Source organism: Cornus florida, unplaced genomic scaffold (assembly GCF_030987335.1).
Source record: "Cornus florida cultivar Cherokee Brave unplaced genomic scaffold, ASM3098733v1 CherokeeBrave_3.0.0_Hap2_Chr02, whole genome shotgun sequence".
Taxonomy (NCBI): Eukaryota; Viridiplantae; Streptophyta; class Magnoliopsida; order Cornales; family Cornaceae; genus Cornus; species Cornus florida.
In genome coordinates, this window is record NW_026775572.1 from 54,305,455 (window position 1) to 54,328,347 (window position 22,893).

General features: G+C 36.0%; 1 pseudogene; it reads left to right on the forward strand.

The window, feature by feature from the left end:
- Positions 1 to 669: 669 nt before the first annotated feature.
- Positions 670 to 22,441, forward strand: LOC132296249 (vicianin hydrolase-like; annotated as a pseudogene).
- The last annotated feature ends 452 nt before the right edge of the window (positions 22,442 to 22,893 follow it).

Genomic DNA, 22,893 nt, shown 5'->3' on the forward strand with positions numbered 1-22,893 from the left:
ACTCCTACACAATCAGAGCTACAATATTAAGTGTAAAAATACCAAAATAACCTTAGAAAAATTCAGCAGTAAAGCTCGTGAACATTGCACCCGGCTCCACGCTTCCTGTCTAATTAAACGTATTGGGTTGACGGGCATTGTTGGTTTTACTGAATCTCTTGATTTTTTTTCCATTGAATCATGACCTAGTGTTGTGCACATTGCTTATTCAATTACTGGGTATTTTACTATATCCAAAATTGTGACCGAAAATTAGATAATAGTGTAGACTTATATAATAGGTGTTGAAATATATAAATATTTTTATGTAATTGTGGAGCAAAATTATTTGACTATTGTATACCTTTCATATATTATTAACTTTATCATGGCTATATATAGGCTCTTGTACTTAAGCAATATACATATCTGAATAAAAAAAATGTAACCCTTAGTGGCACTTTGTTCATAGATGTAAGTTTTAGTGTCAGAACCATGTATATACCTGTGTTTTTTCTTTTTCTTTTTCTTTTTTTTTTTTTTTTTTTTTTTCTTTTCTATTTGCATTTCTTATTTTTGCATCCAAAATTTAACATGGTATCATAACAAGTTTAAGAATTTTTTTTCTTTTTCTTCATATTCCGCATTCTGAATATCGTATTTCAAATTTTATTCCTGTTGTTAGTCTAAATGGCGATTACTTCAAGCGCAACTACCGTACCAACCCTGACTCCGGTACTGCATATCATAGTCCACCAAGACACTCCTGCATTTCCAACTGGAATTATATTGGATGAGACTAATTACTCATTATGGTCCCAACTCATGGAGATGCGGATTGGCGCTCGTAACAAGGTTGGGTATCTCACTGAAGAAGCGAAAAAACCCACACCTAGAGATCCGAAATTAAAAGCATGGATAACCGAAAATCATTGAGTCAAGAGTTGGCTCATTAACTCGATGATCCCATCATTGATGCATCGATTTATTTGTCTTCCCACGACTAAGGAGATATTGGAGGTGGTGTCTAGAACCTTCTATGATGAATCGGATGAAACATATATTTTTGAATTAAATCAGACCCAAGTTGTTTTTGTAATCCCATCTAGAATTTGAGGGGGATTTTGTAATTATTATCATGGAGCATATTCTCTATGTCTTCACATTCCTTTCCCGGCGTACTTCCTGTTTTTTCCCGACTTAGTTCTGGCCATTTTCCTCGGCAAATTCCAGTTTATTTTCCTGGCAAGATCTGGTCATTTTTTCCAGTTCCGGACTTTGTTCCGGACACTTTCTCATCATCTTTTTTAAGGCGTTTCTTTAACAAATTGGTCATTCATGATATTCGTGCTGCAACTTAAAGGGGGAGTGTTGAAATATATAAATATTTTTATATAATTGTGGAGCAAAATCCTCCACCAATCATGGTAATCTGGTCAATTTCCTTCCAATTATAAATATTTCTATATAACGGTGGAGAAAAATCATCTAACAATCATGGTGACTTCTTTGACTATTATACACCTTCCATATATTGTTATCTTTATCACGCTTATATATAGGCTCTTGTACTTAAGCAATATACAGATCTGAATAATAAAAATGTAGCCTTTACTGGCTCTTTGTCCATAAATATAAGCGTTAATACCAAACCATATATATATATGTCTGTGTTTCCTTTTTTTTTCTCTTTTTCTATTTGCATTTCTCATTTCTGCATCCAAAATTTAACAATAGGATGTACTATAAAATAAAACAATAAAAGTGATAGCCCAACAATTTTTTTTAAAAAAATAGGCATCAGCAATTAAAATAAAACTTTGCGACAGCTGGTCATTGTCATCTGTCGTGTAAAGTATTTTGATCGAATAAAGTATCACTACACAACAATGCCGGATTTTTTTGACTGAAATTTTTTTTTTATAAAAAAAATGCCGGATTATTGTTATTTTAAGCATGATTTAAATTTAATTAAATTTGTTGTATTGTCCCACTTGTTACTCTATACATTTGATTGAAATTAATGTTTCCATTGAACATATTAGAATCAAGAAATGGCAATTAGAGGCCAGCTTCTATTCTTCTTCCTCCTCCTATCTGTTCAGGCCAGAATTTTGGCTAGAACTGAAGCTGCAACTCATCATTTTTCTTCGCTCAATCGGAGCAGTTTTCCGGCTGGTTTCGTATTTGGGGCAGGCTCATCTGCTTACCAGGTTCGCTAGGAGCATAATTATAGTAGCATTTTGTAAACTTGGTCAATATTTTACATTATTTTGATATATATATATATATATATATATATATATATATATATATATATATATACACACGCATATACATAGATGCTTGCATAGTTGCATATATACATTTTCTTCATTTTATATATGTATGTTTTGTGATGTTTCTCACCACAGAGCGAAGGAGCAGCATTTCTAGATGGCAAGGGACCTAGTATATGGGATACATTCACCCGCCAACATCCAGGTCTCTCTCTAACACATATAATACGATTATATGAGTTAAAATCCTTTCCAGTAACCTGTATTCTGTGTAGCACTATTCAGCTCTCGTGCACCGGAATACAGATGTACCAGAGTCAATGCTTGTTGCACATATATAAAAAGCGTAAATCCTGTTGTAAATATTGAAAAATTAACAGACATGTATATATAGTATTAAATTTATCAGTGCTGTATGGTTGCTGAAAAACAAAAGAAAGAGATAAAAAAAAATGAAGAGGCAACTTTCTGAACTTTATGGAAGCATTTCAATTCGATTATACAGATAGAGCATATTAAAAATTAGTTAAAATCTTAACTATTTTTTGAGGGAATGCAATAAATTTTGATATATATAAGGTAATGTTGCAGAATATATATCTTGGTAGGTTTTGTCACTAGTGACATTTTTTCTTATATTTATAAAACAACTAGCTCTATATTGGTTGAATGGTTGGTACAACGAGAGTTCCAAGTCTTGCAAGGTGTATGTTGTCGGTGTGAGTTTTCTTTAAATTCCGGGAATTTTTTCTTAAAAAAAAGAACTTCTATTAAGAATTAACATTTGAATATTCTTATGATGTAATAATGGCAGAAATGATAATAGATGGTAGTAATGGAGATGTTGCAGATGACATGTATCATCGCTTTAAGGTATGTTTAATCATAATTAAATTATTCCCTTCTGCATGTGTGTGTGTGTGTGTGTATATATATATATATATAACACAAAACTACTGGCATATTCGGCATATTCTTCAGGAAGACATAGTTTTGGTGAAAAAAGTTGGATTGGATGCCTTCAGATTCTCCATCTCATGGTCCAGAATATTACCTAGTAAGACTATCCCATGAATTATTGTCAATTGTTCATATATATAAGTCCATGAAAATAAGTTGATTTTTTTCAATCCAATTGTATCTATGATATTGAATTTTTTTTCAATATATTTATTTATTTATTTATTTATTTATTTTCAGAGGGCAAGATTAGTAGGGGAGTGAATCTGTTGGGCGTAAAATTCTACAACAATCTCATTGATGAACTCCTAGCAAATGGTGACAATTCAGTCTAATTCTTAATTTCCCATACGTACTCTTATTCTTCTTTATGATTATTCTTCTTGTTATTATTATTATTATTATTATTATTATTTGCTCTAGTGTGTCATTTACATATCATATCCTTACAATATGACTAATGTCAACAGGTTTACAACCTTAAGTGACCCTATTCCACTGGGATCTTCCACAAACCCTTGAAGATGAGTATGGAGGATTCTTAAGTCCCAAGATTGTGTAAGTTATATATATATATATATATATATATATATATATATATATATATATATATTGCATGAACATGAGATTTAATATAAGGGGTACCGGCCAAATATAATATTCGAATAACAATTGACCATTTCAATATGATGAACAGGGATGATTATCGTAATTATGTAGATTTCTGCTTTAAAACATTTGGAGACCGAGTTAAGCATTGGTTCACTTTGAACGAGCCATATGCATATGCTCTTGCTGGATATACAACCGGATCTTTTCCACCTGGTAGGTGTTCTAACTACATTGGGAATTGCTCGTCGGGAAACTCTGCGACTGAACCCTATATAGTCGCCCACCATTTGATCCTTTCTCATGCAGTTGCTGTAAAATTGTACAGAGAGAAGTATAAGGCTTGTGTTAATTTCTGATGGATTATAATTTAGAATATTAAAGTTTTTTTCTTTTTCTTTTTTTTTTTTAAAAAAAAAAAAAACTATTCAAAATCAAGAAGAAACTATTTTGGAAATGGAGCAGCTTCTTTCGAACAATACTTGTCTCCTGATACGTGAGGATGAATCTCCTTCTTGTGGTTGATGTGCATGTTATTGATATCAAAGTATATAAAAAGGAAAAGAATTAAATTGATTCGAGACTTAAATTTCACTCGGTGTTATAGGGCTAGTATGAGTGGGGGTCCCATTAATATCAAATTTATTAATGTGGTCCAATCATATCATTCTCATCCTATGAATATTATTCTCTGATCCCTTCATGTCAATAAATTATTAATTTTTATTTTATTAGCCAATGATTTTGTGTTTTAATTGGGACTTAATTTCATTTGAATATGTGCAGCCCTATCAAGAGGGTGAAATTGGGGTTACACTGGTGACCACTTGGTTTGTGCCAATTTCACAGTCGGCCACAAGCCAGAAGGCAGCTGAAAGGGCCCTCGATTTCTTGATTGGATGGTTGGTACTATGATGTTAATTTTCCAACATTCAATGTCAAATAAGAAAAAATATTGTTGGATAGTCACAACCTCATTTTAACCGCCTCATTTGGGGTTAGATAGTCATAATGGTCTGCCTCTGAAAGCTTACAATACTCCGAGGGTATTATACCCCAAGGTTCTCAGTCATTGGATGCGATGGTAAGATCCATTTGACGGATGATCCAACGGTTGAGAGGCTCTTGGGGTACAGTATCCCCGGGGTATTGTAGAATTTCTCGATCTGTAACACTAATTAATTTTAAATGCTAACAATGCTAACTTAAGAAATTATAATAATACATTTACAACTATCCAATCCACGAGATAGGTTTAAAATGAATCCAATGGTGGGCTCAAGGTTTTCAAAGTGTGACGTTCATGAGATTCACCTCGGCGAACAAAAACTCGTTGAATTGTACTAATTTTTCATAAACTTTACAGGTTTTTACAACCAATGACGTACGGTGATTATCCCCAAATCATGCGGTCTTTGGTGGGAAACAGATTACCCAAATTCACTCGGTCGCAGTTCAAAATGCTGCAGAAATCTTATGATGTCGTTGGTGCAAATTATTACACATCATACTATGCATCTGATGCTACGTCTTCTAATAGTGTTAACCTTAGCATGTCAACCGATAACCAAGCAAATCTTACAGGTATGCTCAAAACATAGCCACTTTGATGAGTTAATTATTAATTTTTTTTATTTTATAAATTCACTGTTTTGTTCATAAATAATGTTCTTTGACCTTATTGCAGCGGACAAAAATGGAATTCCCATCGGTCAACCGGTACCCTTCTTTGTCATTGTTATTTCTTTACTAGTATAAAAACACATTAGAAGATAACATCCACACTCTTGAAATTTAAATATATAAAATGGCAAAGTTACTCCACAAATGCGGAGTGTAGGAGGATTTTGAATAATTGTGGAGGTAATTGTGTTTTTGAAGAGTAACAACCTACCCAAAAAACAAAAAGGTGTGATTATTTATTTTTCTATTTTTTAATTTGAAAGTAGTGTCATGCATTTTACTGAGATCAATGCACAACTAATATATATATTTTATGTTTTGATATTTTATGATTTTGTGTTTTGAAAATATAGAAATTTTATGTCATTTACTAAGCATATTATGGTGTAATTGGTTTTGTAGACGGACTTGAACTGGCTTTACATATATCCCAAAGGAATTCGATCACTTATGCTCTACATCAAAGACAAATATGGCAATCCGCCAATTTACATTACTGAGAATGGTAAATCAATATATATATATATATATATATATATATATATATTTTTTTTTTTTTTTTTTTCAATTTTGAGCTATGGGTAACCTACCTAATCAAATTTTATTATATTAAAAAGGTATATGTTATTTTTGGTAGGTATTGCAGAAGCAAATAATAATTCGTTGCCCGTTAAAGAAGCCTTGAAGGATAAAGTGAGGATATCGTACCATTACAGTCATTTATCCTATCTTTCAAAAGCTATCAAGTAAGTATTTTCATATTGTAAATTTGAATGGTAAATGACATATAGCATCTAGGAAAATAATTACTTTTAAAAAATGTATTAGCTAATGATGCAACAAGATAAAAAGGCAAGAACATGTATGGTAACTAAAAATTTGTTATGCAATATTTCATAAAAAACAAACATAAATTTGTTTGAATTATTTTTAAAAAATGTATTTACGTTATATTGGGGTTTTTAAAAATAAAATCATCATTACAAATTTTTAGTTACAATAGTAAAAACAAGTGAAGAAAAGAAAAACCCAAAGAATTTACCCAAAGACAATCACAAAGAAGAAGAAAATAAAAAGAAAAATAATATGAGAAAATTTTGAAGGGAATTAATGAATAAGAGTTTGATTGGATAGAGGGAATGCAAATATTTAGAAGAGAATAAAAAAAGAAAAAAAAATTTGAAGAAGTAAAGTAAGAATGAAAAGAACAAAAGAAATTGAGAAATTTTTAAAAACAAATAATTTCAAGGGGCATTTTATAGTTTTTTATAACTTATATGCCTAAGTTTAAATTATCCATTCAGTTTGAATTCTTCAGATTGTGTAGGATGATTCATAATTTAATTTCTGAATTAATGATATTAACATAAAATGGTAATAAAAATACTAACCATCCCCCGTTATTAACTGCAAGAAGTTTTTTTATAATTTTTTTTAGAAAAAAAAAAAAATTAAAGACCGGCTAATATAGTCTATTTAAAACTGTTGAATTTTGGATGCGGAAATAAGAAATACAAATAAGAAAAGGGAAGAGAGAAAGATGGAGAACAAGAGCATATACATGGTTCGGCATTAAGGCCTACATCGATGGACAAAGAATCAGTAAGGGCTACATTTCTATTATTCTCTTTTGTTTGAGTACAAATAGCCTATATATAGATACAGTAAAAATAAGAAAATATGGAAGGTGTACAATAGTCAAAGGAGGCACCACGATTGGTAGAGAATTTTGACCCACTGTTATATAGAAATATTTATAATTGGAAGGAAATTGACCGAATCACCATGATTAATGGAGAATTTTTCTCCACAATTATATAGAAATATTTATATATTTTAACACTCCCCTCCATGCCCAACTTGCCATTGAGTTGACGACTAACAAGTGTGAATGATGGAGAGAGAGAAAAGAAGACAAAGAATAATGCTACCGAACACACCGACAGCCAAACAAGTCAACAAAAAACTACTAGAGATACGGCAAAGGAGAGGACAATGCTATCGAACACACCGGCAGCCCAAACAAGTCGATAAAAATTGTCGGAGACACGGCAAAGGCGAAGAACATTATTGTCGAACAAACCGGCAGCCCAAACAAGTCACAAATAGCACCAAGAAATCCTTAACAACATTTCAAATGCTAAGGGAATACCCCAAAAAAGAGTCCGAACCTAGGAAGAAAAATTCGGCTTTGATACCATGTTGAATTTTGGATGCGGAAATAAGAAATATAAATAGGAAAAGGGAAGAGAGAAAGATGGAGAACACGGGCATATACATGGTTCGGCACTAAAGCCTACATCCATGGACAAAGAGCTGCTAAGGGCTACATTTCTATTATTCAAATCTCTTTTGTTTGAGTATAAATAGTCTATATATAGGTACGGTAAAGGTAAGAAAATATGAAAGGTGTATGATAGGGAAAATATTTCCATTGGATAAGACTGATAATATTTCATTATCAAGGATAATGAAATATAACGTAGTTCAACAGGGTAAGGATAACCTTGGCACAATTTGAGGAAGTCAAAAGAGTAAATCATATCCTCGACAAATCTAGCAACAAACGGATCTCTTCTTATCTCGCACAAGCAGATGATAAGGGGACCTCAACCATCGACATCAGCAGAACCAATTTGATTCCAATCGACAGTCATAAATAGGGCACCAAGCCATTAAAGAAGATACGAGAAAAAACCCCTAAACAGAATTTACATAATTATTATGTGATATGATTACAAGTATTAACTTGATCGTCGGAGGGTCCTTGGTTGGCACCCCACCGGTGCCATTCGAGGTGACGTCCTTTTGTTTTGTATGTAAATGCCGTCGTTCCAAGTCGCGAGGATTTTTACATCAACAGCTGGCACCGTCTGTGGGAACGATTACCCGTCCATCATATTGGGGGCAAAACAGTGGGTTGCGTGATACCACCTAGTGTATGATAACAATAATCAAAATTTGGCACGTCGACCCAGGCAGTCCAATATGGTGTTTTCCAACTAGCGATGCTTGGTCCCCTCACTACTGAGGTTTGGTCGTCTAAGACCAAACTTTATCTCATATCTGGCAGAAGCCAACTACCAAGGTTTGATCGTTAAAGACTAAGGCCTGGTCCTTCTGCGCCTACATAAATGATTAGGTCTCCACCCATCAAGAAGATCACTACCAATAAGGGGGTCTTTACCTATTAGTAAAGCCTCTACCACTGAGGATGTCTCTAGCAACGGAGTCTCATTACTCCGTCCGTTCGTGCAATCAGGGTGGCCTTCTACACCTAAGAATGTATCGAAGCCTTTAGATCTAAGGAGGTCCAATGTCCCTTAAGATCCCATGTCCAATGAGGTCTGTATTCCCAAGGAGGTTCCTAAGTTAAGGGCGATCATTGGACCCAACGAGGTACTGGCCACCAGACCGTCATCTGTCAGCCGTTGGGTATCACGCCCCTATCCACTAGGCATTAAGTCAGTTGTTGGACACTAAGCCTTCACCTACCAGACGACAGTCATCACATCTTTTCCCTTGCAGGAATTGCCTATCGACTTCAGATTATGCAGAATTTTGGATTGATAATCCATTGCAGGTTAATTTTCAGTAATTATTTCTAACACAATCTAATGTTTTTAGACAACTGTAAATTGTTGTAGCACCAGGCACTCCGTCCGCTGTATAAACGTCTATAGAATGGGTCATCACCCAAGATCCCACCATCGGGAGCAGAATAGTGGATCACACGATATCAATCATCGATCTATATATGATGACAAGGTTTAGAAGATTGACGTACCAACCTTGGTACATCGAGCTAGTCAAGTTTCTAGTCTCTCTCCTTTAGCGACCCTTCGGGGGCATTAGTCATCCAAGACCGGTGCCAGATCCTCCGAAACTATAACCTACCAAGTCTCTACATACCGGGAAGGGTAAAACCCTTGGTTATCATAAATCAAGGCTTGGTTATCCGAAACCAAGGCCTAGTCAACTAAGATTAAGAATTGATTGCCCAAAGTCTACAAAGGCTCTGTCATCCAAGATCAGTGGCCGGTTACCCCAAGTCTGGTCATCAGAGACCAAGACCAGGCCTAACTGACCAAAGTATGATCATTAGAGATCAGGACTTAACCTACATAGGTCAGGTCAAAAAACGATCATCCCCCTCACGTGTTATACCTATGTGGTAATTTATTCCTTTATTAAAGGGACGAGCTAAATGAAGCTTGTGATACCCCTCGAATCCGAGACACGGGTTGATCAGGCCTAGGCCCAAACCCGAGGGAATATCAAACAATTAATATTTTCAAACAAACACAGATTACAAAATAGATTTAAGAAGGTAAAATAATAAAGCTGAAATGAATACTAATATAAAATCATCAACTGATAAAAATTAAATAAGTCCAACTTCCGAAACCTCCATGAATACAACTCGAGAATCCATCTTTAGTGAACCCCAAATAATAATTCAAACTGAAAATAAAACTACTAAACGAACATCCATAGTAAACCATAGAGAGAAGTCCTACGTCGTCGGAAGAGTGAGTGATGGTCTCTGCTCAGCATGATCAACCCTACGACTGGAATGGTCGAACACCTGAAAAATAGAAGTGGGTCAGGCCCACAAACAAGTTCTATCATACTACTATCCAAGCAGAGACTCGATAAACATATACATTCTAACCAACTCAACAATAGCTAATAGTCCGTATATATGTATATTCACACTACAGGACTCTCACTGGACTACGGAGAGGGTCTCAACCTGAATAGAAGGCAACATGCGAAATCGCACCCATAGGTGGGTATGAGTACCTAGACCTAACAGGGTACACCTCAACCTCTCATACCCAGCTGCGCATCCTACTGCATATACGCTCCCTAACCGACGACTCTGAGACTTAAGCTCATATCGCGGTACAATAAAATTATATTTAAAGTCCGATCCTAATTATCCATCAAGAATCTAGTTAGTCATTCAGCTTGTGCAGCTTCTTTGACTTAACTTATATAACAGTAATCCAGTTAACCATTCAGCTTGTGCAACTTCTTTGACTTAACTTAAATAACAAGTAATCCAGTTAGTCATTCAGCTTGTGCAGCTTCTTTGACTTAAGCATAAGTAGGATTTGTTTTGAAATCCATTCCCTTATTCCGTGTAGGTAGGATCTAGTGTTTTGAAACTAATCCAAACCTAAACATGTCATCGTCCCATACCGGTGCATGTAATCCATCATCCAGCAATTGATAAAACAAGTAATAACTGTAGTTATCAACTATCTCACATATCTAACAATTTATAGTAAAACATTAGATACGAACATTAATAGATCCAGATTAAGCATGGTAAAATTGTATTATTTAACAGGCTTATACATAGTATTTTCCCAAGATCCAATATTTGATAATACATGTCATACATATAAACATTAACTTTAACTCCAAGATAGCATAATAGAATATACAGATTTACATGCTCACCATATAATACTACACAATTGTTCAGGAACTGATGACACACTTAAAGTATGTTTTCACCATTTATCCATTATAAGCATACAGTCATCCTGTAATCTAACACTGCTTATAATTTACTATAGACACATAAACAAACCATAACTCCCTCACAGATGAACTGATTCCCATAAGGTTGTGCAATTTAAATCCTTAGTCTAACAACAGTCTGCTAATTTTTACTTAAAAATTATATACTGTTCTAACAGCACCTTACTTGATTTATCATGCATTATCAAGCTCTCTGAATACTTAATTTGATCCTAGATCCCAACCAAAACTCCCAATTACAGCTCCTAAACACACCCGTAGCATCAGAAATCAGTCCGGAATCAACCCAGATGGTCAAAAACCCAACAGAGGAAGAATGAGACGTCTCCCTACAAGGGGAGCCGCCTCCCCTTTGAGTGGAGCCGGCTCTACACCATGTGGAGCTACCTCCACCATTGATGGAGGTGGCTCCCCCTTGTGGGGAGCCATCTCTTTGGCCCTTTGCTCCTAAACTGCTCATCTTCTCCAATTGTGTCCTCTCCGGTAACGTGCAGTGCATCCATCTTAAATTCTAAGGCCACTATTGGTTAAAAGTATATCCCAGTGTGATCCAAAAATAGTTTAAGGCCTTAGTCACTCCCCGACAACAATCGGCACAAGATTTATGCAACAAAAAGTTAGAACGAGCAGTTTTCCCTTCAAGAACACACACACTGTTCTGAATAACTCAACCACGTGAAACAGTGTAATATTCATGCTACTCTGAGTGTTAAAAACTAATTTAACTCTTGACATACCAGTTTATATGCATTAAACATCTAGTTATGTGAATTAATTAACGAGTTACAAACAAAAGATTTAAAATCAAGCAGTGCAACACATGCTACGTTCAATTTAAACAAAACGACAGAGACATGAAAACCAATTTACTTTTAATCTTTATAGATTCCTGGAATTGTATTAGAGATGGAAAGAACACGAGCCTAAGGAATAGAGTTAGGATTAGAACTTGCATTACATCGACGTCGTTCCAAATTCTCCAGTGACTATCTGCTTGCTCCTGTGGTTTGTCTCTCTGCCTCCACCACCATGAACAGGGTTCTAAAACCCTAGACATAATTTTACCCGTATATTTATAGGCCACTAATCTTAGGTTCCATTAAACCCTAACTGACTTACCCGGCCCATAAACTAACCTATGATATATAATTGACGGCTACATATAAGAATTGTAAACCTAATTTATAACCATACGTGTGCAACCCTATACACAACCACGTTAAGAAGGAAACGTCAAATTCAATTAAATAATTAACTAAACTCAATTAAATAAATTCAATAAAATAATTAACTACACTGAACACAATTAATTCTCAAGTACAAGTAAATCAATTAATCAATTAAAGCAAACCAAAATCTAATTAAATAACAATTAAATAAACTCACAACTAATTCAAACAACCAAACAAACCAATAATCAATTAAATAAATTAAAAATTCAATTTGACAATTAAATAAATACCAGGACTATCCTTTTAAAATTAAGGGTATTACATTCTTCCCCCCTCACAAAAGGAATTCCGTCTTCGGAATTCGCTCTTACCTTCTTCCCATAATTCAGGAAATTGCGAGTGAATGATATCCTCCCGTTCACAAGTGAACTCAGCCTCATTGTGTTGACCCCACTGACTACGAAATAAAGGAATAACCTTGTTACGAAGGATTTGATCCCGACGGTCGACAATCCGACACGGTGGGTCCAAAGAAGTTACATCCGGCTGCAACTCAATCTCCCCAACATCGATATACTGATACCGATCCTCATCTCACAGAAATATCTGCAACATGGAAACATAAAATACGTTGTGTACCCGATCCAAACCGAAACTTTAAAGAGAACTTGATCCCCAACCCGAAACACCAAAGCACGTGTGCGACGATCAGTATAGCTCTTCTGCCGACTCTGGACAGTGCCCATGCGATCCCTAATAAAAGCTATCTTCTCGGAAGTATCTTGAATGAACTCAGGACCCAAGAATCTGCTCTCACCAACCTCTATCCAACAAACAGACAATCGACACGGTCGGGCGTATAACGCCTCAAATAGTGCCATCCCAATAGTCTTTTAGAAACTATTGTTATAAGCAAACTCTACAAACGGTAAGTAATCTTCCCAATGGCCCTTGAAATCAAGAACACACGATCGAAGCATATCCTGCATGATCTAATTAACCCTCTCAGTCTGTCCATCAGTTTGAGGATGATAAGCAGTGCTAAGATACAACTTTGTACCCAAAGCCTGCTGAAAACTCTTCCAGAATCTTGACCCAAAGCTCGAATCCCTATCCGATATAATAGACAACGGAATAGATTTTGTCTATCTGTCGACAATAACCCAAATGGAGTTGTGACCCTTAAAGGAATTAGGCAATCCCTCCACAAAATCCATAGAAATGCTCTCCCATTTCCACTCCAGTATTGGCAGTATCTGATGATCAATCTTGACCATCTGACAAGTCCTACATTGGGAAACAAAAGAGCAATGTCCCTCTTCATACCTGCCCACCAAAACTGCCACTTCATATCCTGATACATCTTGTCCCCTCTTGGATGAACAGAGAACTCAGAGTGATGAGTCTCAGTCATCACATCCTTCCTCAAATCATCAGCAAAAAGGTACCACTAACCATCCCTTGTACCTCAAACCTCCATCAGCCCCAACATGGTAGAATGGAACCTCTCCGAAAGCTATCTCTACAACTTTGTCCATGCACTGCTGATCCGTGAGTTGTGCCTTTAACACCTTATGAATGATAAAAGGTGTAACTACTATACAAACCATGGAAGCATCCGACAACTCATCCACTGTCTTTAAAGCATTCCACTCAGTAGCGAATAGAGCAAAAAGACTACCAACAGGTCGGCGACTGAGTGTATCCGCTACCACATTCGTTTTCCCTAGATGGTACTGTATAGAAAAGTGATAGTCTTTTACAAACTCCAACCATCTGCGCTGTCTCATATTCAGCTCCCGCTGAGTGAACAAATACTGTAAACTCTTGTGGTCGCTAAATAACCTGAAGGATTCACCCAACAGATAATGCCTCTAAAAACGTAAGGCAAAAACCACAGCTGCCAACTCCAAATCATGTATTGGATAATTAAACTCATGAGCCTTAAGCCTTTGAGATCCATACGAAATTGGTCGCTCTTCCTACATCAAAGCACATTCAAGACCCTGCAACGAAGCATCTGTGTACACAAGATACTCTATCCCACTATGTGGGGTAGAAAAAATCAGTGCAGAAGTCAACTTAGTCTTCAGCTCGTCAAAAACTTTCTGACAATGTTCATCCCACACGAACCGTACACCCTTCTTAGTCAGATGAGTGAGTGGCCCCGCTATCTTGGAGAATCCATGGATAAACCTCCTGTAATATCCTGCCAGATCGAGAAAACTCCGAATCTCAGTAGGTGAAGTAGGCTGTCCCCACTCAACCACCGCTGAAACCTTGGTCGGATCCACCGCTATTCCCCTTTCTGACACCACGTGACCCAAAAACTTCATCTCCCGCTGCCAAAATTCACACTTCTCGAACTTGGCATACAACTGGTGTTCCCGAAGCGTCTGTAAAATTATCTGTAGATGTCTAGCATGGTCGTCCTCTGACCTCGAGTAAATCAAAATGTCATCTATGAAGACAATGACAAATTGATCCAAGTAAGCCTTGAAGACTCTGTTCATTAAATCTATGAAAACTGCTGGTGCCTTAGTCAACCCAAATGGCATTACTCGAAACTCATAAGATCCGTATCTTATGAGGAATGCCGTCCTCAGAACATCCTACTCCTGAACCTGAAGTTGATGATATCCAGACTGCAGATCAATTTTAGAGAAGTATGTAGCTTTCTTCAACTGATCAAAAAGATCATCAATCCTAGGTAACGGATACTTGTTACGAATAGTAATCTTGTTCAACTCCCTGTAATCTATACACAGCCAAAATGAACCATCCTTCTTCTTCACAAATAAAACCAGTGCTCCCAAGGGTGATGTACTCTTGCGTATAAAACCCTGGCTAAGTAGCTGTTGAATCTGATCCCTCAGCTCTTGTATCTCCACTGGTGCCATCCTATACGGTACCCTAGCAATAGGCGTAGTGCCTGGAGCTAAGTCTATCACAAAGTCAATCTCTCGACTAGGCGGCAACCCTGGAATCTCCTGAAATACATCCGGGAAATCCTGTATAATTGGTATGTTATCCAATGATACGGTAGTCCCCTCTTCCGTTTTCTCCTCCATATGAAACAAATAGGTGCTAGTGACCCCGCTAGAATGTGGCATAGCAACGACGTACATGTCCTAACCAGGTATGGTGAAAACAACTGACCTATCATAATAATTAACTTGGCCATAGTAATAGGATGACCAGCCCATCCCAAGTAGCACAGCATAAGTGTGCATATCCAGAACCACTAGATTGGCTAAAAATCTGAGCCTGCAACATCTAGTGTCACCAACTAAACTATCCAAACCAGAATGTTGAATACTCCGTAGAGCAAAATACGTAAGGTAACTAAAATACTCCGAAGCTACACCCTTTTAAATTATCGTGCTATCCTGGGACTTCATCATTCGGTAACAAAACTACCATATCGATTTAAACAAGTTCATTTATAACTCCTTGATAATCGTCCTGCCTCAACACAACATACATATAAACAAATATTTATTTGTTTGTCCAAAACCAATCACTCCACTGTGATAATCCTTATTATTGCAACAAGAATAATAAACAAAAACAAAATAGTTCCATAAACCATTTATAGAGGAAACCTCAACATACTTTAAACCATCAGCTGTCAAAAGCATAATAATAAAATATTCTTAAACATATTACTAGTGTGTGTGATTAAATCTGTACCACACTCTTATTAATACCTCCACCATTAAAAATAACTGAAATTACTCCTAAAAGAACCATCCTCCTTGTGAGTTGGTACCCTCCTGCCTGAACTGCCCGGTATCTTCTCGTTTGGGACACTGCTTGAAAGTGTGACCTATCTCCCCACATGTAAAGCAAGTACCCCAAAAAGTACCAAACGGTCTCCCCTGCTGGTTAGCCTCTGACTGAACCTATCCTGCCTGTGGTCCCTCATTATGCTGTCTTCGAGCGAACCTAGGACATTGTCTAGTTGTATGCCCATAATTGCTGCAGGCATAACAATGTCCTTTAAACACATTCTGCACCACTGGCACTACTTCTAGTGTCTGCTGAACGTGTAGCTGATTATGAAGTGTAGTTGCTACCCCCGCTACTACAACTTGAACAATGGTGTAAACTAACTGAGGAGTAAACTCTGGTTTCCTGCCTTGATTGTAGCCCTGGTCTTGGGACTCTTGAGTTAGTTGTTCGTCCACCTGCTCGATATGCAATTGACCACCTTCCTCTTGCTCCTCCTCCTGAAACCTAGGCAGTAGCTGTTCTTCCCCCATTTGTTGACGCTGTAGGAAATCTTGCTTCCTACGTGCCGCTTCCCTTCACTGCCTACGGTTCTGTCTGGTTCTAGTGTTAACCATTTTATTAACACAGAAGACAGACATCAGTACGATTTTAAATGGACCGTAACTGAATACAATGAATCCTAAACTGAAGCTCTAATCAAGAGAAAATGCTACGCGGAAGACTGAATACGAAACACCATAGAGACACTTGAACCTGGAGTGCTCTAATACCAATTGTGATACCCCTCGGATCCGAGACACGGGTTAATCAGGCCCAGGCCCAAACCCGAGGGAATATCAAATAATTAATATTTTAAAACGAACACAAATTACAAAATAGATTTTAAAAGGTAAAATAATAAAGCTGAAATGAATACTAATATAAAATCCTCAACTGATAAAAATTAAATAAGTCCAACTTCCGAAACCTCCATGAATCCAACTCGGGAATCCATCTCTAGTGGACCCCTAATAATAATTCAAACTGAAAAGAAAACTACTAAACGAACATCCATAGTAAACCATGGGGAGAAGTCCTACATCGTCGGAAGAGTGAGTAATGGTCTCTGCTCAGCACGATCAACCCTACGACTGGAATGGTCGAACACCTGAAAAATAGAAGTGGGTCAAGCCCATAAACAAGTTCTATCACACTACTATCCAAGCAGAGACTCGATACGCATATACATTCTAACCAATTCAACAATAGCTAATAGTCCGTATATATGTATATTCACACTATAGGACTCTCACTGGATTATGGAGAGGGTCTCAACCTGAATAGAAGGCAACATGCGAAATTGCACCCATAGGTGGGCATGAGTACCTAGACCTAACAGGGTACACCTCAACCTCTCATACCCAGCTACGCATCCTACTGCATATAAACTCCCTAATCGACGACTCTGAGACTTAAGCTCATATCGCGGTACCATAAAAATACATTTAAAGTCCGATCCTAATTATCCATCAAGAATCCAGTTAGTCATTTAACTTGTGCAGTTTCTTTGACTTAACTTATATATTAGTAATTCAATTAGCCGTTCAGCTTGTGCAGCTTCTTTGACTTAACTTAAATAACAAGTAATCCAGTTAGTCATTCAGCTTGTGCAGCTTCTTTGACTTAAGCATAAGTAGGATTTGTTTTGAAATCCATTCCCTTATTCTGTGTAGGTAGGATGTAGTATTTTGAAACTAATATAAACCTAAACATGTCACCGTCCCATACCGGTGCATGTAATCCATCATCCAGCAGTTGATAAAACAAGTAATAATTGTAGTTAGCAACTATCTCACATATCTAACAATTTATAGTAAAACATTAGATACAAACATCAATAGTTCCAGATTAAGCATGGTAAAATTGTATTATTTTATAGGCTTATACATAGTATTTTCACAAGATCCAATATTTGATAATACATGTCATACATATAAACATCAATTTTAACTCCAAGATAGCATAACAGAATATACAGATTTACATGCTCACCTTATAATACTGCACAATTGTTCAGGAATTGATGACACACTTAAAGTATGTTTTCACCATTTATCCATTATAAGCATACAGTTATCCTGTAATCTAACACTGCTTATAATTTACTACAGACACATAAACAAACTATAATTCCCTCACAGATGAACTGCTTCCCATAAGGTTGTGCAATTTAAATCCTTAGTCTAACAACAATCTGCTAATTTTTACTTAAAATTATATACTGTTCTAACAGCAACCTTACTTGATTTATCATGCATTATTAAGCCCTCTGAATACTTAATTTGATCCTAGATCCCAACCAAAACTCCTAATTACAGCTCCTAAACACACCCATAACATCAGAAATCAGTCCGGAATCAACCTAGAGGGTCAAAAACCCAACAGAGGAAGAAGGAGACGTCTCCCCACAAGGGGGAGCCGCCTCCCCACAAGGGGGAGCCGCCTCCATCAATGGTGGAGGCGGCTCCACATGGTGTGGAGGGAGCCGTCTCTTTGGCCCTTTGCTCCTAAACTGCTCATCTTCTCCAATTGTGTCCTCTCCGACAATGTGCAGTGCATTTGTTTTAAATTCTAAGGCCACTACTGGTTAAAAGTATATCCCAGTGTGATCCAGAAATAGTTTAAGGGCTTAGTCACTCCTCGATAACAATCGGCACAAAATTTATGCAACAAAAAGTTAGAACGAGCAGTTTTCCCTTCAAGAACACACACATTGTTCTTAATAACTCAACCACGTGAAACAGTGTAATATTCATGCTTCTCTGAGTGTTAAAAACTAATTTAACTCTTGACATACCAATTTACATGCATTAAACATCTAGTTTTGTGAATTAATTAACGAGTTACAAACAAAAGATTTAAAATCAAGCAGTACAACACATGCTACGTTCAATTTAAACAAAACGATAGAGACATGCAAACCAATTTACTTTTAATCTTTATAGATTCCTAGAATTGTATTAGAGATGCAAAGAACACGAGTCTAAGGAATAGAGTTAGGATTAGAACTTGCCTTACATCGACGTCGTTCCAAATTTTCTGGTGACTATCTGCTTGCTCATCTGGTTTGTCTCTCTGCCTCCACCACCATGAGGGTTCTAAAACCCTAGACAGAATTTTACCCGTATAGTTATAGGCCACTAATCTTAGATTCCATTAAACCCTAACTGACTTACCCGGCCCATAAACTAACCTATGATATATAATTGATGGCTACATATAAGAATTGTAAACCTAATTTATAACTATACGTGTGCAACCCTATACACAAACACGTTAAGAAGGAAACGTCAAATTCAATTAAATAATTAACTAAACTCAATTAAATAAATTCAATAAAATAATTAATTACACTGAATACAATTAATTCTCAAGTACAAATAAATCAATTAATCAATTAAAACAAAACAAAATCCAATTAAATAATAATTAAATAAACTCACAACTAATTCAAACAACCAAACAAACCAATAATCAATTAAATAAATTAAAAATTCAATTTGACAATTAAATAAATACCAGGACTATCCTTTTAAAATTAGGGGAATTACAAAGCTCATAAAACATAATTCCCTTACTAAAGGGACGGGCTGACTGAATCCCGTAATCAATATCCCCGTATTATAAGGGATAGTAAATAAATGTCCTGTACTAAAAGGATTCGGGTTGAATGAATCCCGTAATCAATATCCCAGTACTATAAGGGATAGTAAATAAATATCCTGTACTAAAAGGATCCGGGTTAAATAAATCCCGTAATCAATATCTCCGTACTATAAGGGATTGTAAATAAAATGTCCTGTACTAAAGGGACGATTACCTAAAGGAAGATTACCCACAGTAACATTACTCAAGGGAAGAGTATCTATGGGAATATTACCCAAGGGAAGATTACCCACGGTAACATTATCTCAGGGAAGATTACCCAAGAAAAGAATACCCACGGGAATATTACCCAAGGAAGATTACCCAAAGTAATATTACCCAAGGGAAGAATATCCACGGGAATATTACCCAAGGAAGATTACCCATGGGAAAATTACCCGAGGGAAGATTACCCGCGGTAACCCAAGGGTAGCAAAAAAAAAAAAAAAAAAAAACCTACTATTCCCGAGGGAACAGTGCCAAGGGCAAAAAAAAAAAAATTACTGTTCCAGTGAACAGTAACCCGTGGAATTATTCCCGAGGGAATAGTACCAAGGGCAAGCAAAAAAAAAAGTTACTTTTCCAGTGAACAGTAACCCCGCGGCACTATTCCCGAGGGAACAGTGCCCAGGGCAAGCCAAAAAAAAAAAAATCACATTCCCAAAGCTAGACGAGCAAACTTGGGAATGGGGGGCAACTGATAGGAAAAATATTTTCATTGGATAAGACTGATAATATTTTATTATCAAGGATAATGAAATATGACGTGGTTTAACAGGGTAAGGATAATTTTGGCACAATTTGAGGAAGTCAAAAGAGTAAATCATATCCCCGACAAATTTGGCAACAAACGGATCTCTTCTTATCTAGCACAAGCGGATGATAAGGGAGACCTCAACCATCGACATCGGCAGAACTAATTTGATTCCAATCGACAGGCATAAATAGGGCACCAAGTCATTAAAGAAGGTACGAGAAAAAACCTTTAAACAAAATATTACATAATTATTATGTGATACGATAACAAGTACTAACTTGATCGTCGGAGGGTCCTCAGCTGGCACCCTACCGGTGCCATTCGAGGTGATTGCCTTTGTTTTGCAGGTAAACGCCGTCGTTCCAAGTCGTGAGAATTTTCGCATCAACAGCGTACAATAGTCAAAGGAGGCACTATGATTGGTGGAGAATTTTGCTCCACCGTTATATAGAAATATTTATAATTGGAAGGAAATTGATCGAATCACCATAATTGGTGGAGGATTTTGCTCCACAATTATATAGAAATATTTATATATTTTAACACTCCCCCTTAAGTTGGGCATTCATGCTCCAACTTGCCATTGAGTTGACAACTAACATGTGTGAATAATGGAGAGAGAGGAGAGAAGACAAAGAACAACGCTACCAAACACACCGACAGCCAAACAATTAAGTCAACAAAAATCTACTAGAGACACGACAAACGCGAGAATAATGCTACCGAACACATCGGCAACCCAAACAAGTCGATAAAAACTGTCAAAGACACGACAAAGGCGAATAATATTACTGTTGAACAAACCAGCACCCCAAATAAGTCACAATTAGCACCGAGAAATCCTTAACAACATTTCGAACTTAGGAAGATAAATTAGGCTCTGATACCATGTTGACTTTTGGATGCGGAAATAAGAAATACAAATAGGAAAAAGGGAAGAAAGAAAGATGGAGAATACGGGTATATACATGGTTCGACACTAAAGCCTAAATCCATGGACAAAGAGCTACAAAGTGTTACATTTCTATTATTCAGATCTCTTTTATTTCAGTACAAAGAGCCTATATATAGGCACGGTAAAAATAAGAAATATGGAAAGTGTACAATAGTCAAAGGAGGCACCATGATTGGTGGAGAATTTTGCTTCACCATTATATAGAAATATTTATAATTAGAAGGAAATTGGCGAGATCATCATTATTAGTGGGAGAATTTTGCTTCACAATTATATAGAAATATTTATATATTTCAACAAAAACCAACTAAATTATCATGATTTTTTTTTTTTTTTTTTTTTTTTTTTTTTGTGATTAGAGATGCGTCACTGCATCTTAGATAGGACACGTGAAAGTTCTAATACCATGTGCCAATTTAAATCTAGAGAAAAATTTCATAATAAAAGCAAACTTAATATCTCTAGTAAGTATATAATTGTAGTTCTTAATTAACTATTTCACTCCGTGACAGTAATTATTAGATGGTCCGGATCTATTGATACTTGGTGGATTAATTAAATTTAGACTATCAGACTTGAGAAAGTGGGATGTTAAATTCAGACTCTCGACTTCAGAATGTTAGATGTGTGTCACCACCAAGTGTCAATAGGCCACCAATTGTCAATAGACATGGCCCATCTAATAATATATTATTAGAAAACTCGGATGTGTGTATGTATATGTATAAACTTAAAATAACTTAATATAAGATCTAACTAATGTTAATGGTGTAATTTTGACAGGGAGGGCGCCAACGTGAAGGGATACTTTATATGGTCATTCTTGGACGACTTCGAATGGAATTCTGGTTACACATTTAGATTTGGCATCAACTATGTCGATTTTAAAGATGGGCTGAAAAGATATCCTAAAAACTCAGCTTTTTGGTTCAAGAAATTCCTCAAAATTAAATAACTTGTATACTTGGAATGGATGAGTCAGTGGAGTGACAATATTATTATTATTATTATGTGACTACCAACTGAAACTGTTAAAGTTTCAAATATATGTCATTTGATTTATCTAATAAAATCTTGATGGGTCTTCTGATTCTAAATTTCTAAACTCTCTTAACTATTATTATTATTAATTTTTTTTTTGTTTTATTATTATTATTACATTATTATTTTGTAGATAACTCTCATCTATGCACTTTACCCACTATTTTCACATTGATTGTTAAAAGCAAATGGTATTATGAGAAATTAAAGAAATGTTATTTAGACTGATTTGTTTTATGATTTTTATCCCTGAAGTCTAACCAAATGAGTTTATATTTTCTCTGATGAAGTGAATAAATTCAAGTGCGCGTCCCATTCACTAAATTATAAGGATAAAAATTCTTCGAATATACAAATGGATTTGACAAATCCATTGAAACATTTTGCCAGAAATAATTGCCTTGTAAGCAAAAAATAAAAAATAACTAAAGCTGACACATTAACTTTCATGACCAAGTAAAAAATTTTAGTCTATGATGTCAT